Source organism: Sprattus sprattus (genome assembly GCF_963457725.1).
Source record: "Sprattus sprattus genome assembly, chromosome: 14".
NCBI lineage: Eukaryota > Metazoa > Chordata > Actinopteri > Clupeiformes > Clupeidae > Sprattus > Sprattus sprattus.
Genome location: NC_137912.1, coordinates 26,791,954 through 26,809,860, shown reverse-complemented (window position 1 = coordinate 26,809,860; position 17,907 = coordinate 26,791,954).

The following is a 17,907-nucleotide window of genomic DNA, read 5'->3' as shown; positions in this document are numbered from 1 at the left end:
ACATTCACTTCATAACAAAGCTTGTGAATCTCTGGGGCATTTTCACTTCTTGGCGAGGTCGCTCTGTCTGCACTGTAAGAGGTCGGCATGGGGTTGACCCCTGAGCGAGCGTCTCTGGTGTGGACGTCACAACATGTTCTGGTGGTGTGTTTACTGTCTCACTCACTGTCTTTGGTTCACTTCCACCAGGTGGTGGTGTCTGCTGAGCTGGTGTGTACACTTTGACATGTGTGGTGTTTCTGGAGTACTGAGCTCCTGTGGGTGACTCAACTACCACACTGTTACCGTTCTTACTGACTACCGTGTGAGGTGTCTGGTTAAATGTTGTTGTGAACTTATCTGTCTTGTCCTGTTTCAAAAGCACCTTGTCTCCCACCTGCACTGGGGACAGTCTGGCTCCGCGCCGCTCGTCAGCGTACATTTTGGACTTGCCCTTGCGCTCAGCATCAGTGTCTCTGGCCTCGAGGTCACTTCTTGGTGTACTGATGTCTGGCAACTTTCCCCTGAGCTTCCGATTGAACAGGAGTTCGGCGGGGCTCCTGCCCGTGGTGGAGTGGTCGATGGATCTGTAGATGGTGACGTATCGGCGTAGTTCCTTCTGCCAATCCAGTCCCTCGCCTGTGCGATGCGGATCCGTTTCATGATCGACGCATTTTGCCTCTCGACTTCTCCATTCGCTTGTGCCCACCTAGGCGTCGTCTTCACGTGCTGCATGCCGTTCTCCTGACAGAAGTCCTGGAACTGTGATGACAAGAACTGTGGCCCACAGTCAGACCTGATAGAGACAGGCAGACCGTGGCGGCTGAAGATGTTCTCTAAACAGTCTATCACTTTGTCTGTCGTGGTGGATCGCATGATCTCGTATTCATAATAACGGCTGTAATAGTCTACAACTACCAGGATGGAATGTCCTGTTGGCAATGGACCTAACAATTTTGTGGCAATGTCCTGCCATGGTCCATCAGGGAGAGCTGTGGGCAGAAATGGCTCTCGGCCCGTCTGTATTGCTTTTCTCACCTCAGACAGTTCTTCATCCTCTGCGGAGGCTCTCTCTACCTCCCTCGTAGTCAGCGCCCTGGGCGTCGCCTGCACTGCCACGAAGCGCACGTATTCCTTTGCTCCGTGTGCATGTGTCGTCTTCTTCGCCGTGTCCATCTCAAACTGACACTTCTCACCATTTAAGGTTAGGCCGCATTTCTCTAGTCTCTCCACTACGGCGTGTAGTTGCTTGTCGTGTGTCTCACAGTCGGGTGCATGGACGATGATGTCAGTGTCTTTAGCTTTTGGAACTACTACGACTGGGTTTACCCACGGTGTTGGACCCTCAACCTTCTCGATAATCTCCATTCTCGGCAGCTCCTCTATTTTCTTGTCAACCGCCTCCCTCAGGTGGAATGGTATCCGTCTCAGTGGTTGTGCTATGGGTTCCACATTGTCGTCGATGTGCAGCCTGATTTGCTTGGTATTGAGTTTACCCACCCCTGTGAAGAGCTTTGGGTACTTCCCCCCTCACCTCTGCCTTTACATCAGTAACCCCTGCTACATCTACACCCACCTTTAGCACACCTAGCTTTGTAGCTGTCTCTCTGTCTAATAGCAGTACTCCCTGACCTGCTATTACTGTAAATTCTGCCTTGGTTTCCCTTTTCCCTATCCTCAGTTCACATGTTAATACTCCCTTCACCGGTAGTGGTTCATTTGATGAGTATGTGTATAGTTTTTTATCTGACTTGAATGACTTGTACACTGTATCTTTTCTTTCTTTAATCCTTCCCATGTATTTTCATCTACTATGTTGGTCGTAGCCCCTGAGTCAATTAACATCACTAGGTCAACACCTCCCACATTAAATGTTAGTCTGTAAATGCAGCTATTGTCACGTACTACAAATGCAAAATCATTATCCTGCTTTTCTTCCTTTCTTGAGTCTACATATTTCACTGACCCCTTGCTAGCTTTAGATTTGCACATTTTGGCGTAGTGGTCTTTACCATTGCACTTTCTGCAGGTTTGTCCACGTGCTGAGCATTTCTCATCTTTTGCAAAGTGGTCTCCGTGCCCACATCTAAAGCACACTTTCTCTTTCCCTTTTTCCTCCCCATCACGTTTTCGGCTCTTATTCGCCCATTTTCCTTTGGCTATCTGGTTTACAGTCTCAGTGCCTTTAGCCTCCGTGCTACTCAGGCGCATGGCCGCCATTTGCTGTTCAACACGTTCACATTGTGCAGCGATCTCCAGCGCTCTTGCCAGAGTCAATGTCGAGCCCTCCTCGAGCAACTTTCTCCGCACATATTCCGAAGTGCATCTACTCAGTACAGCATCCCTTAGCTGGTTAGCCATGTCAGCCCCAAAAGCAGTCTTTGGCTGTCTGCCGCAAACGTGTTACAAACTGCTGTACAGTCTCCCCATTGTTCTGTGATATTTGATAGAAAGATTGGCGCGCGAACGCGGTATTCACCTGAGGCACAAAGTATTCGTTCAGAGCATCCACTGCCTTGACATAGTCCTCTGAACCTCCCGTGTCCTCAAGAGTGGAAAAGACATTCTGCACATCTGTCCCAGCGTGATGCAAGAGTAATGCCCTTCTCCGAATTTTAGTGTTATCGCTCACATTTTCCGCCATAATCAATCCTTTGCCGTCTGCGAACAGCTCAAACGCTGTTAGCCACCGTGGCCAGCGAGGTCCTAGCGTAGCAGGCTCATTGTAGCACTCAAACTTCGGCACGTTAGAATTACTGTTCTCCATCTCGTAGACGAACTAAACTCACTTCAGATTGAACAAGTACCGAGCTTGGTTATCCTCGTCGCCAATGTTACACTTCTAATTGCATGTTATGCATAGAAACTGAATTGAATCACACACACACTGAGAGCCAAGTTTCACCGTACTCCGCTTCATGGTGTCTCCATCCAGAATGACCGTTACAATGTTGACGTGCTGACGTCATCAGTACATGACAGTTAGCTCGGCTCCAGCTGATTCCCACGAGCATTCGGCGTCAGAGTGGCTATGTTCCGATATCAATACTTCCATAAGTATACTTATAGGCAGTACACTATCCGCACTTACTAAGTACGCAGATTCTCAGCAGGTGAGTGTTCTTCCAAATCTAATACTCCGTGGTGCACTTACCGGAAATTACGATCGCGACAAGCCCCGCCAAAAACACCCCGCTTTGAATAGCGAAAATCACAATCCTGCAATATTGCTCCATTAACGCAGCAAATGTGGAGAATGCGCCGGCGTCGCCAGCAAAGTTACCTCCTCCTCCTGACATTATCAGACAATGCTCCGGTAGGTGTGACTTAAACTTTAACCCTTCAATGTCATGAATGCTTATTTTTGTCTACCAACATAGACCATACAATAGCAGCATTAGACCTGTAATTTAAACTATAGTGGGGGGGATTAGCCTGCTTTTGTGATCAAGTTATGAAAGTCGTAGTCATGATATTATTAGGATATCAAGGATCAAGTTTAGTGTAGGCTACTAGTACTAGTACTACAAATGCTGTCCATGTGGAGCCTTCATTCTTGAATTAAAAATGCAAACCCAGGTTACTTTGTGAAAATACATATCAAAGATCACTTCAAAAGAGACTTTGACTGTCATGCCTAGTATAATGTGCATAATTACCTATTTTTCTTGAGAAACAATGTCAATATGAAAATATGTAATAGGCAACATATTAGCAGTATTTGCTGTACACAATAGTTCCAATAGTAGCCTAATAGTAGTGCAATGCAAAAGACAATACATCAACTTAAAAATGACTGATTTTGATTAAATAACAAAGTATTAAATAACAAACTTCAACGTCCACTTTCTCCTACAGCCTCTCAACCCCAGGCGGTATGCTCAGCTGAATCATACTGTGCCGATCCTCCAGCTGTATTTTGATGGCCAGAGTGACCTGCGGGTGGACTTCCGTCTGTCAAGGGGATCCTTCCATGCCCTTATGGAAGCCATAGGGGGTGACGCAGACCATGGCTGGAGTCCAGAGATTTCCTGCCTGGTCTTCTTATTTTGGTTGGCCAGTGTCACATCCTACCGTGTGGTCTCACGGGCCTTTGATATGCCTAGAACATCAGTCCACCGTGCCATCCACACCACCAGCGGAAAAATTGCCTCCCTGTTTGCTCAAACAGTCCGTTATCCCACAGAGGAGGAGTTGGCGACTGTGGGCACAGGATTTGCGCGCATGGCGGGGTCGGCGGCCTTCAACCGGGTGGTGGGGAGCATCGACGTCTGCCATGTGAAAGTTAAGCCTCCTTCACAAGACGCCGACTGCTACCTGAACCGTAAGCTGTTTTATTCGTTTCAGCTTCAGGCGGTGGTCGATCACACGGCTACATTTATTGATGTGTGTGTGGGCTACACAGGGTCAGTTCATGACTCAAGGGTGCTCAAAAACAGCCCCCTGTACTTAGAGAAGCAGTACCCCCCACCAGGGTACTGCCTCATTGGTGATGGTGGGTACCCCTGCCTCTCTTACCCCATGACCCTGATGACCCCCTATCGTCAGCCTGTCAGGAGCCCGATGCAGGCTGCCTTCAACAGCCGGCTGACCAAGGCCCGAGTGGTGGTCGAGCGGGCCTTTGGGATCCTGAAGACCAGATGGAGGGCCATATTTTTGAAGGCGCTGGAGGTGGACGTCCTGTTCGTCCTGGAAGTCATCCTCTGCTGCACCATATTCCACAACATCTGCCTGAGCCGGGGAGACGTGCTGGACCCGAAGACGGTGAGGCTGGAGCAGCAGAGGAAGAGGATCCAGGACGGGAGGCAGCACCTGCAGGCACCGTCTCTGGAGCTGAGGAACGAAACAGATTGGCAGCGTTGTGTTATGCACCTGACCATGACTACATTTAATTAAATAATTTTGGCCAATTTCTCACCTGTGTACGAACATTGATTTATTTATCAAACATAAAACATTCAAAAGACATTCAAAAGAACAAAAAGAACATAACATAAATGATTTGAACACTGAACAGTAAAAACATTTTAAAATGAGGTAAAAACACAAAATAAATTAATATATAAAAAGATTCATTTAGGTGCCAGCCTGTCTAGAATGGCCAGGAAGCGTTCATCCCTGGCTGCAGCTTCCTGGTACCTCCTCTCATCCCTGGCTGCAGCTTCCTGGTCCCTCCTCTCATTTAGGGTTGGGTACCGAGAACAGGTACCAATACGGCACCGGTTCCATACAACCGATACCTACCCGGACCGAAATGCAACGCAGATTTCGGTGCTTCCTTTCGGTGCCTGAGCAGATTTTTTTTTTTTTTTTTTTTAATTTAAATTTTTATAATTTAACAAAACTAGCGATAGCTAACGAGATGTAACGTTAGTGGCGTAGATCTTTCTGAGTACGATCTGTATACTTTTTTGTGTTGCTAACAGATTTCGTGGGGCACATATAAAACTGCTCCATCTCCCAATGTAGACTCTCGCCTGTGTCGCTCACGCTGCATTCCGTATGGGACTAGTGGAAACGAGATTTGTGTTGAGTAGTTGCCATGGTAATGGGTTGACTTGCGTGTGGTTTCGGTTTCAAGATAAGTGTGGTTGTTCTAAGCAGAAGTTGGATACGCTTTATTAAACGGAGAGCTACCGTCTCATCCAAAGATATTCCTTCTCAATGTGAGTTCTTAAGAGAGCACTCGGACGCTACAATAACATTGCAACAGTCTGACAGCGAAGAGCAGGCAGCCTTGCACAGAGCAAGCACAAACAGAGCTAGCCATCAATATAACGGAGGAAATGTCGAAAGGTAAACGATCAAAAGTGTGGCTGTATTTCGCACAAAAAGATTCAAACAACGCGACGTGCAGCATATGCAACAACAAAATTACGTGTAAATGGGGGAGAGAACTCAAGAGGCTCTGAAGCTAAACTCTTAAAGGGGCAGTACACATTCACGAAACCAGTGGGTTTAAATAAATGCAAACTAATTAATATTTTTTTTACTCTGAAGGCAAACATGCTCATATTTCTGCAAAAGTATTACTGAAGTGTGAAGTGTGTGTACAGAGTGTGTTATGTATTTATTTATATTTATTTAAGTATACTGTAAACAGTTGTTATAAGTTAATATATTGTTCATAGTTGAAGTTAAAAGGTTTGAAGCCAAGTGTTTTGTATTTATTTTTATTTATAGTATACCTTAAACAGTTAATATATTGTTAAATTTGAAGAAAACTATTTGCCTTGGCAATAAATAAGCCTAATGTCTTTAATTAAAAAAAAAAAAAAAAGTATCGGTTCTGGCACCGTTTAGGCACCGGTATCGTTTAAAAAGTATCGGTTATGTACCGGTATCGGAAAAAACCCAAACGATACCCATCCCTACTCTCATTGCTGGTTGCAGCTGCCTGGTCCCTCCTCTCATCCCTCGCCCTCACTTCCTCTCTCCACCTTTCCTCCTTGGCCAAGGCCTCCTGTTGGTACCTCTCCTGCCTCTCACACAACTCCTTGTACCTCCTCTCTTCTCTCTCTGCCTGTTCTGCCCGTCTCCTCTCCTCTCTCCTCTCTCTCCCTCTCTTCATCCTGCATTTTCCTCCACTCCTGCTCATCTTGGCTCCTTAAGTCGTTGAGCACTTCCACCATGTCCACCCGCCGCCTTTTGGGGGTGGGCGCAGGGGAGGTTCTGGAGGTTGTGGGCGTCTCCTCTGCTGCCTCGGCACTAGCCCTTTCTGGTGTAGTCACAGAGGGGGGTCTGACCACTACCGCGCCCTGGGCACACGTGGCAATGAGGACAGGTGGCGTCACAGACGGCCTGTCCCCAATTGCCTCGTGCATAAGATCAAACCACTTCCAGGACGCGGCAGTGGCCTCACCCCCCTCTGTGCTTACCCCAGTCGGGGGGTTCTTAAGATCCTTTGTAGAAAGAAGAACAACAACGAAACATACAGCAACAGCGTTGAAAAGCTCATAGTTCTGAAAACCCTATGTTGTAGAAATATTTTAAATATCTTCAATAATACATTACATTCAGTGCCCACAGAGCTAACAAAAAAAATAGCTTTGGTTACGATCAATTTCATGAAGAAAAAAAGGTTATTCATACTTTTGTATTTTTCAGTTCAACTGCTATGTAGAAATGACTGCTCAGAGGATCTGTAAAGCTAACAAGGATGTAAGGCATGATGTGAAAACAAACAAGACAAACTGACCAACCTTGTGTTTTTGCTTGAGGTTTTCCCACTTCTTTTTCAAAAAAGCAGTGGTCACCCTCCCCACCAGTCCTCTCTCTTCTAGGAACACTCTGGTTAACATGTAATAGAGGCACATAAACGCAATAGTGTTAGTACAACACATCGGTCTACAGATTGAGCAGACAACAACGTTGAGTGTCCTGAAAGGCGCCATACATAAAATGTATTATTACTATTATTAACAAGCGATTTACATTTGATAAATCTATTGCTGGACTATAGGTATAAATACACTCTCTATGTTTGCACTTACTTGTATCCAGCCACGTTGGTGGTTCTCCCACCACTGAATATGTGGCTGTGGGCCACACGCCTCCGCACAAACACGACCGTGTTCTCATCTGTCCCTTTTGAAGAACAAGAAACAAGACCGACGCCAAAAGAAAATGGTTTGTGATCTAATCAACTCCAAACTTAAGTGCTGCCCATCTGATGTTGTCGGGTGGGTGGGACGTTAGCTAGTGTATAACATTAGCTAGTTAGCTGGCTAGGTAGCACCCTCGTATACTGTAAGCGACAAACCCTGCCTAGTTGTTAGCTAGCTAATCTTAGCTAATCTTCAGACGTTGCCATACACAACAACCGAATATACAACAACTGTAATCATGAGCGCAGTGTTAATACATGTCAATACAGAAAAAAAACTATTCAGAGGCAGTTGTAAAATGTAAATATGAATGTGTACGTCAAAACTTATATCTGTAGGGTTCGGGAGCTGCAGGCGCAGTCATTTCGGCCGCCATTTAAATTTATTTTTTCGAGCTGAGCGGCTCTGCCTGGCTCCGCCTCTTCCGCTACGTAGACAAGATGGCGGCCGTTGAGGGTGGAAAGTGTACCTGGTTCCACACTCAGCGTTTTGACCGTTATGAGGGTCTTCTTTTCGCCGCGATCGAAATCGGAACACCCTACATACTCACACTAAGGATCGTAGGTACGGGAAGTATGGATATCGGAACATAGCGCGATACACTGGCTTAGTCAGCCACAATAAAACGCATCGTGATCAGAGTTAGTCCAAACAGTGCACCTTGCCAGCCCACACCACCATACTAAGGGATGGGCAACCCGGAAGCAAAACAAGGTCCGTAGAAAGTACCTGCCGGTGACCTACGCTGGGCTTATATCAAAATACCACCCGCCCCGTAATCAGTGTTCCTAATTACACTTGCGGGATGGACTGTGGAGGCGTGGCCCACTCTGCCACATATGCAAAGGAAATTTAATTGAATTTAAATGAAAGCCTTTATTGAAGCCTAATTGTATTGGCATACAACAAAATTTGGAGCGCTGCTCCTGTTGGTGTCACGAGGGACAATGTTACGAGGGTAATGTTATATGTCATTACTCAAAGGGCTGTCAATCTTGTCCCCAACCAAGACTGGCATAACTCAGAGCAGACACCAATTCTGCACTGGGATTTACACTGTAATGTTTATTATTGGCGTCACTGCCAAGATACCTGAAACTGTTGGTTTTCTCACTGTGTCTCATATCATCGCAGAAGCACATCAGCTGCCTATCTGACATAGATACAGTACCTTCTGTTTCTAGGTCTTTCACATCTCTAATTAACAACCCAAACCACACTGTCTGTTCATGGCACAAGAGAACAAGCTGCATTTGATCAACGCTACAGTTGATCTGAAGTGAGGTGCTATATTGATAAGGGTTGAGTATACAGCCAGGACTTTATGTTCTTCTTCCCAGACCCAAGTGGGTTGACGACCCCAAATGCATCTTGGCCAAGAAGTTCTAAATCATCGCTATCTGCTTTAAATAATGGATCTAATGAATACAAATTGTTGTCATATGTCTTCCAACACATAACTTTGCATTTGGACTGGCAGCCTATATGAGTATGCTTGCTGTCTGACTGACACATTGTGAAAAAAAAAAGATTAAATGGGACTTTTCACTGTCCCATTGTTTTTTCACTGGGGTGACAGTGGTTCAGGAGGTAGAGACGTTGTTTGGAAATCAGAAGGTTGCTAGTTGGATTCCCTTTCTAAGTGTCTTTGAGTGAGACACCGAACCCCTAATTGTGCAGTGTGCCATCAGTCTAAAAAAAGAATACATCCTTGCAAGTCGCTTTGGATCATAGTACAGCAAAGCCAGACTTGGGGAAATCGTGGGAAAAAGATTGGCCTGGTCCTGAGCCAAAACATTCAGGTACTAAAGCGGGTTCATCAGACCACTGAAGACACCATTTGGAACTGGCTGAACATATTTTGTATCACATTCATGGCCACACACATTGGCCAGCAGGGACGTGCACAGGAATTTTGAAGGGCCGTTGTTCTTCCCCGGAAAAAAAGGGCAACACGTTCATTTTTGTAACCGCCACTGCCACGCCCCCGTCCCCTGAAAGCACATTTTGCCAATTTCATTTTAAACTCTCGCTAACCGCTAGTGGTGGTTGAATCTGAGTCAATCGGATTCAAAGATCCGAATCCTTACATTCACCCATGAGTCACGAGTCCATGGTCTCAATTAACCCAAATCTTTCGGTTCTGGCTGCTACGGACGACATTATTAAAACAATGCACAAATGTCATCAAACTGTAGGTCTATAACAACATTAACACATCCGTTTTTCATCTGCATAGTAACTTAGATTAAGCATAGCTATTGATATACGGACCCGGAGCTGCCAGCTGCGTGGTTGAATGAGAACTTCCTGTAGACAGAACTGTACACAGATCCAGATCCATAGACTGAGCGAATTCATGGGTCGGATTCGTATCCGGTTGAGTGAAAGACTAACTCAAAGAATTCAGGTGAAACGGGTCGGACTCGTATCCGGCTGGGTGAAAGACTAACTCAAAAGACTCAGGGGAAATGGGTCGGACTCGTATCCGGTTGAGTGAAAGACTTACTCAAAGGATTCAGGTGAAATGGGTCGGACTCGTATCCGGCTGGGTGAAAGACTAACTCAAAAGACTCGGGGAAAATGGGTCGGACTCGTATCCGGTTGAGTGAAAGACTTACTCAAAGGATTCAGGTGAAATGGGTCGGACTCGTATCCGGCTGGGTGAAAGACTAACTCAAAGGACTCAGGTGAAATTAAAAAGGATGCAAACATCGGAGATGTCGCCAACGTGACTGCTATCTGAGACTGATAGTCACGTTGGCGACATCTCCGATGTTTGCATCCTTTTTAATATTCAAATATGTCTGACCCATTCAATATGAGTCCTTTGAGTTAGTCTTTCACTCAACCGGATACGAGTCCGACCCATTTCACCTGAGTCATTTGAGTTAGTCATAGTTTGGGGAGACGACAATATATAAACAGTGGACCAGACATAATATTCTAATGAAAATCAGGATCACAGGGACATTTACCTCAGCAGCCTAGTCTCTGCCACTCACACTCCTCAGTGTGGGCGATGTCGAGAACACCGTAGAGCAGTGTACATTAAGCATGGTAGTTCCTGACCAGTGGTCCAGCCCAGTTCCAAGGATCCCTTCTTTAACATGTCAGTTTAGGTAGGAACATGTTTGTAGTGGATATGTAAACAAATGGGTAGTAAATATGTTAACAATTGCATGCCTGTTCTAAGGGATACTTCAAGGGAGCCATAGTGAGGGGGACGAGCGGCGTAAAGTTGGGGGCATGGCATGTCCTGATCTGTCCCATTGTTTTTTCACTGGGGTGACAGTGGTTCAGGAGGTAGAGACGTTGTTTGGAAATCAGAAGGTTGCTAGTTGGATTCCCTTTCTAAGTGTCTTTGAGTGAGACACCGAACCCCTAATTGTGCAGTGTGCCATCAGTCTAAAAAAAGAATACATCCTTGCAAGTCGCTTTGGATCATAGTACAGCAAAGCCAGACTTGGGGAAATCGTGGGAAAAAGATTGGCCTGGTCCTGAGCCAAAACATTCAGGTACTAAAGCGGGTTCATCAGACCACTGAAGACACCATTTGGAACTGGCTGAACATATTTTGTATCACATTCATGGCCACACACATTGGCCAGCAGGGACGTGCACAGGAATTTTGAAGGGCCGTTGTTCTTCCCCGGAAAAAAAGGGCAACACGTTCATTTTTGTAACCGCCACTGCCACGCCCCCGTCCCCTGAAAGCACATTTTGCCAATTTCATTTTAAACTCTCGCTAACCGCTAGTGGTGGTTGAATCTGAGTCAATCGGATTCAAAGATCCGAATCCTTACATTCACCCATGAGTCACGAGTCCATGGTCTCAATTAACCCAAATCTTTCGGTTCTGGCTGCTACGGACGACATTATTAAAACAATGCACAAATGTCATCAAACTGTAGAACTATAACAACATTAACACATCCGTTTTTCATCTGCATAGTAACTTAGATTAAGCATAGCTATTGATATACGAACCCGGAGCTGCCAGCTGCGTGGTTGAATGAGAACTTCCTGTAGACAGAACTGTACACAGATCCAGATCCATAGACTGAGCGAATTCATGGGTCGGATTCGTATCCGGTTGAGTGAAAGACTAACTCAAAGAATTCAGGTGAAATGGGTCGGACTCGTATCCGGCTGGGTGAAAGACTAACTCAAAAGACTCAGGGGAAATGGGTCGGACTCGTATCCGGTTGAGTGAAAGACTTACTCAAAGGATTCAGGTGAAATGGGTCGGACTCGTATCCGGCTGGGTGAAAGACTAACTCAAAAGACTCAGGGAAAATGGGTCGGACTCGTATCCGGTTGAGTGAAAGACTTACTCAAAGGATTCAGGTGAAATGGGTCGGACTCGTATCCGGCTGGGTGAAAGACTAACTCAAAGGACTCAGGTGAAATTAAAAAGGATGCAAACATCGGAGATGTCGCCAACGTGACTGCTATCTGAGACTGATAGTCACGTTGGCGACATCTCCGATGTTTGCATCCTTTTTAATATTCAAATATGTCTGACCCATTCAATATGAGTCCTTTGAGTTAGTCTTTCACTCAACCGGATACGAGTCCGACCCATTTCACCTGAGTCATTTGAGTTAGTCATAGTTTGGGGAGACGACAATATATAAACAGTGGACCAGACATAATATTCTAATGAAAATCAGGATCACAGGGACATTTACCTCAGCAGCCTAGTCTCTGCCACTCACACTCCTCAGTGTGGGCGATGTCGAGAACACCGTAGAGCAGTGTACATTAAGCATGGTAGTTCCTGACCAGTGGTCCAGCCCAGTTCCAAGGATCCCTTCTTTAACATGTCAGTTTAGGTAGGAACATGTTTGTAGTGGATATGTAAACAAATGGGTAGTAAATATGTTAACAATTGCATGCCTGTTCTAAGGGATACTTCAAGGGAGCCATAGTGAGGGGGACGAGCGGCGTAAAGTGGGGGGCATGGCATGTCCTGATCTGCTTTGTGTTGGCTGCTCCGGTGCTTAGTTTGCCAGGTGTGGGTCCATGGATCACATTTACATTAAGTCATTTAGCAGACACTTTTGTCAAAAGCAACGTACAGGGGAGAGAACAGTCAAGCTACAATCAAGAGACCTAGTGTAACAAAAAAAATACTATTTAGCATAAGAAATTGAAAAAAAGGTGACTGCTGTAAGTGCAAGTTAAGTACTAGTCGAAGTGCAATTTAAGTAGTACACTACTACTAGTAGAAGTGCAAGTAAGGAGGGGAGGTGCTCTCTGAAGAGTTGGGTCTTCAAGAGCTTCTTAAAGGTAGAGAGGGACAGCCCTGCTCTGTAAGAAGCTCTTGAAGACTAGTGATGTGTCGTTCGTGAACGATTCGTTCATTTTGAACTAATCCTTACAACGACTTGAGAGTAACGAGTCCTCTCAAAAAAAGATTCGTTCTTTTTCTCGTTCATGACCGCGCATCGGGACAACTGGGACTGTTGCATTGGCTAAGCCAAGGAAACAGAAATGATTTGTTGAATGCAGGTCACGTAAAAATGATCCAAAGACCCGTATCCAAGAGACCCAGTCGGAAAAAGAACGAATCATTTCTGTTTCCTCTAGCTGACTGTACTGAGCCTATGCAGGTCACGTGGAAAAGGATCCAACGACCCATATCCGGCAGATGAACGAATCATAGATCCAAAGACACGGTTGTCAAAAGAACGAATCATTGAACGAAAGACACGTTTGGCAAAAGAACGAAACATTGAACGAAAGACCGATATCCGGCAAAAGAACGAATCATTGAACGAAATACCCATATCCGGCAGATGAACGAATCATAGATCCAAAGACACGGTTGGCGAAAGAACAAATCATTGACCCAAAGACACGTTTGGCAAAAGAACGAAACATTGAACGAAAGACGATATCCGGCAAAAGAACGAATCATTGAACGATATCCGGCAGATGAATGAAACGTTGATCCAAAGACGGTCGGGAGGTGAACGATTAGGTCATCTGCCGGATACAAGTATTTGGATCATTTTTCACGTGATCTGCATAGGCTCAGCATGGGAAGCTAGAGAAAACCGAAATGTTTCGTTCATTTTGACTGGGCTCTGGATATTTTTTCAAGTAACCTGCATAGGCTCAGAAGAGGAAACAGAAAGGACTAATTAACCTAGTTCACTTTCGAGTGTCTATGTTTAGTAAGACGTGAATGATATTCGTTCACAAGAAATAATTACAGGTTTAGTTTTTTTAACTTTTTAAAACTTTACTTACAGTTCAGTGCAGCGTAATTGTTTGCTGTGATCATTAAATGCTTATGTGATAATAAATTACCATTTCATCCAAAACTTTCATAATATATTATTTGAATGCAGGAATTAGTATCTGCTGGTTTACATGTAGTAACCTCCATGAAAATATGATACCACCCCCCCCCCCCCCCGTTAAAATGAACGAATGACTCGAAAAAAGATTCGTTCATTTTACTGAACGAGATTCAAAGATTCGAGTCGGTAAAATGATCCGAACTTCCCATCACTATTGAAGACCCAACTCTTCAGAGAGCACCTCCCCTCCTATCTTACACTTCTTCTAGTAATAGTGTACTACTTAACTTGCACTTACAGTAGTTACATTTCTGCACTTTTTTTCTTATGTAAAATATATTTGAGTAAAAGATGCCATGAAGTTCATGGTGCAGAGCTGTGTTACAACGGCAGTGCCTTACAGAACATCCTTTTTTTCAAATAAGGCATGACATCTGAACCCCTGCTCTGGTAGTGCTAGGCAGTTCGTCCCACCAACGTGGAATTACAAATGGACGTTGGATTTTGGATGTATGGATGTTACTATGGTTCCCAGTTTTGCCTCTCTGTAGGTAAACCTGAAGGAAAAAAGAAACACACAATAATTAATTTAGCAGACATTTACAAAATGCCAATCTGCACCATACCAAAAACGAAATGTCACTGAAACTGATGAAGTATATGGTTGACACTAGGGTTGTCACGATACCGAAATTATGACTTCGATACTATACCTGCCAAAATAACACAAAACCTGATACTTACGATACGATACCACAAATATAATACAATACCACAAATACGATACGATAGGCTACTGGTATATTTATCTATGATAGTAATAAAAAAACATCTGTAAGAATCCCTTTTTTACCAGCTTGTTCCTGCCCAGCTTTTTGAACACTTAACAAATGGCATTCGTATTAGTATTAGCCCACAGCAAGATATTAATGAAAACTACATGGTGACATCATTGCATTGATTATACAGGGCAATGTAGACCTATTGTCCGTATCTGACTATATGACTACATAGTTATTTCCATCTATCTATAAATCCAGAAATCTCTGTGTGTCTTGTCAGTCTAGGGCGTATCTCCCTGACGTTAGTTACGTTAGTTATGAGATTTTGCATGTCATGAACCTGTGCATCCTTGATTTTGAAGATTTCTGAATTCATAGTTTGCGAGATATTTGTATTTTATTCGTTTGCCGTAGGCACTATGGGTAGTGAGGCACTATGGGTAGTGTAGTAATTCAGAGAAAGAGGGGCGGACCTGCGCGACGTGAATGATGTCAAAGTCATAGAACAGTCGTCGTCATAGATGTTACCCCAGGTGATGCGTATGGGCCTGGCATGTAACCAACTCTCATTACCATGTTAAGTAGTATATTGCAGTATTTGATGTATTTGTATAAGAGTTAGCTTTCTATTCAACGTTGCTGGTTAGCCTAGACCAGTGACCATGCGTTCATGCATCTACTGACGCAATGAGAGAGGTTTTCCGATGTATTAGTGTCCCGATGTATCTGTTCGTGTGTACTTTGTTTTCTCATTATTGCAATATTGTAAACCTCAGTCTGCATTTACCCTGGCTGGGAAATGCTGTCATTCCGAAGATACTGTGTGTGATCGCCTTTGCTCTGTGTTAATTAAACCTGTCAGAGTGTATGAATAAACGGCTGGGTGCCAATCAAAATCACAACGCAAGAGTGGAGTACTACACCGCTACAAATGGTTATATCGATAAGCCTCGGAGGCTTTCAGATTGTCCATTGCTTTCCCATCTGTTGCTATGGAGTCCACGAAATACGCGCAAATCTCGCTGTAAATTATGTTGGGCAACGTCGTCATGTTATCCTCCCAGTTCTGCACTGAACAACAGCTACACCTACGTCTGCTAACACTACAGAACGCATAATTCCTACGGGCACACTGCACTAGTAAGTATGACTTACATAATTTGACAGATGTAAAATTCATTCACATTCATGTTTTATCTTAATTCATGGAATAAATATTTTCCCTTCACTAAAAAGCTCAAGATCCACCCTCAGGCTCCAACAGCATGTAGCCTATTGCATCAAGTGTGTATTATTTGGTACACTTTTGTGTGTATTCTGACCTCATGATCATATAGGCTAACATTAGTGAAATTGTAGGATATTTAGCATGTATAGCGATTTTAATGTTGACAATGAACTTGGCTACGTTCTTGCAGCCAAATTGACACTTGCTTGATGTTTGACTGTGTTAGGGAAGTTGTTTGCAACCTAACCAGCATAGCTATCACAATAACATTGCAAAGAAGTTAACGCGAGAGCACTTAATACTAGCATCAGGCGGAAAAACGAAAAAAAAAAAAAAAAAAAAAAGTAATACTAGCATCGATGTCCGTTAAAACAAGCTTGCTAACATCGCTAACGGGATTTCTTGCTAGCGGCTACTTGCTAGCGGCTGTTTATGTCAAACTAGCAAGTCAACAACTTTCCTAACACAGTCAAACATCAAGCAACTGCAACACAGGACAAGGCACTAAGGCAGACGTCCTCTTTTACCCGGACATGTCCTCTTTTCGAGACCTAAATGCGTCCGGGTAAAAGAGGAGAAAACAAATACATTCCCGTCCCCGTCAATCAACCGTAGCAAATGGCATTACGTTTTAGGCGCACCGTTGCTAATGACAGTAGGCTAGCCCCTACACTTTGATGTAACAACAGTTCTAAGTTAAGTGTTCTAAGTTCTAATAACAGTTCTAAGTTAACTGCAAAACATAAAATAGCAGAAGATAGCACTTACCTTTACAGGAGGTTGAACTTGCAGTAGAAATCGATCACAGCTGGTATCTGCTCCGGCTCCGACACCCAGTGTTTAGGAATGAGGCCTGCGTCAATCCAAATTTCTGGAATCGATAAGCCTTGACTAGATGTGCAGGGTAACCAATCAGGTATTAGGAATCTGCCCACTGACTTTGATGGGTGAGTTTGACAGATAAAATAAATGATTGATGCGCTGCAACACAGTACCATGAAATAATTAATTAAATAGTGAAATAATTAAATATGTTTTTTTTTTTTTAAATTACATAAAATGAATTGTATTAAATGAATTAATGACACATTTATTACAACATTTATGTATTTAATTCCAATTTGAATTAATTAATGACACATTTCAATAATTATTGATGATGTATTTATTTATTGAATTTTGGCACTTTCGGTCCTCCATACAAGAGAGCAGCGTGGTCTGCACGTGAAATTAAACAACTGATTGACATAGAAGGGACTCTAGGGAACGAACCTAGCCAATTGCTAGCATGATGCCTGGCAAGAGTTCTGCACAGGTGAGATCGAAAAAGAAGTTCTCTCAAGCTGTATAAAAATCCGACAAAACAAAAAGTGACTCCGATTAAGATGGCTAATCTGGACAGCCCAAGGGCGTCAGCCATAACAAATTTGATCAAGATGCTGCCTAAAGTCCCGAAAGTTTATGGTGTTGGAAGGAAACTTTGTTGGCAGGCCAGGGCTTTGGCTCTGTCCGGTAACGAGGCAGACCTCACTGTAACTGCTCTCCGCCTAGGGAGTAGGCAGTCGGGTCTTTGGCAGTGGAGGGAGCTACCCAAGCAGTCATAGATGAAAAAGAGAGAAAGAGGGTGATTGTTGCTCAAAACCAAACCAATAAAAAGAAACCAGTCGCCACTAGTGCCCGATCTAGAGAGCGAGCTAGAGTGGGTCAAATGAGAAGGCTTATGCAAACGGACTCGGCTGGGTTGGCCTCTCTCTTGTTAGATGGACTGGAGGAGGCATCCTGTCCTATACCCATCAAGCGCTTGTGAAAAGTGTTTCAGAAAAGATGGAGCAAAGTGGATGGAGCTTTCTCAGGACTAGGTGGCTTCAGGGCGACTGGTAGAGCGGTTAACAATAACTTTGATACCCAGAATTCCCCGGACAAAGTGCTAAGACACATGAACGCCATTGATGGTAAATCGGCCTGTGGTACAGATGGAATCAAAAAAGCGGATCTCC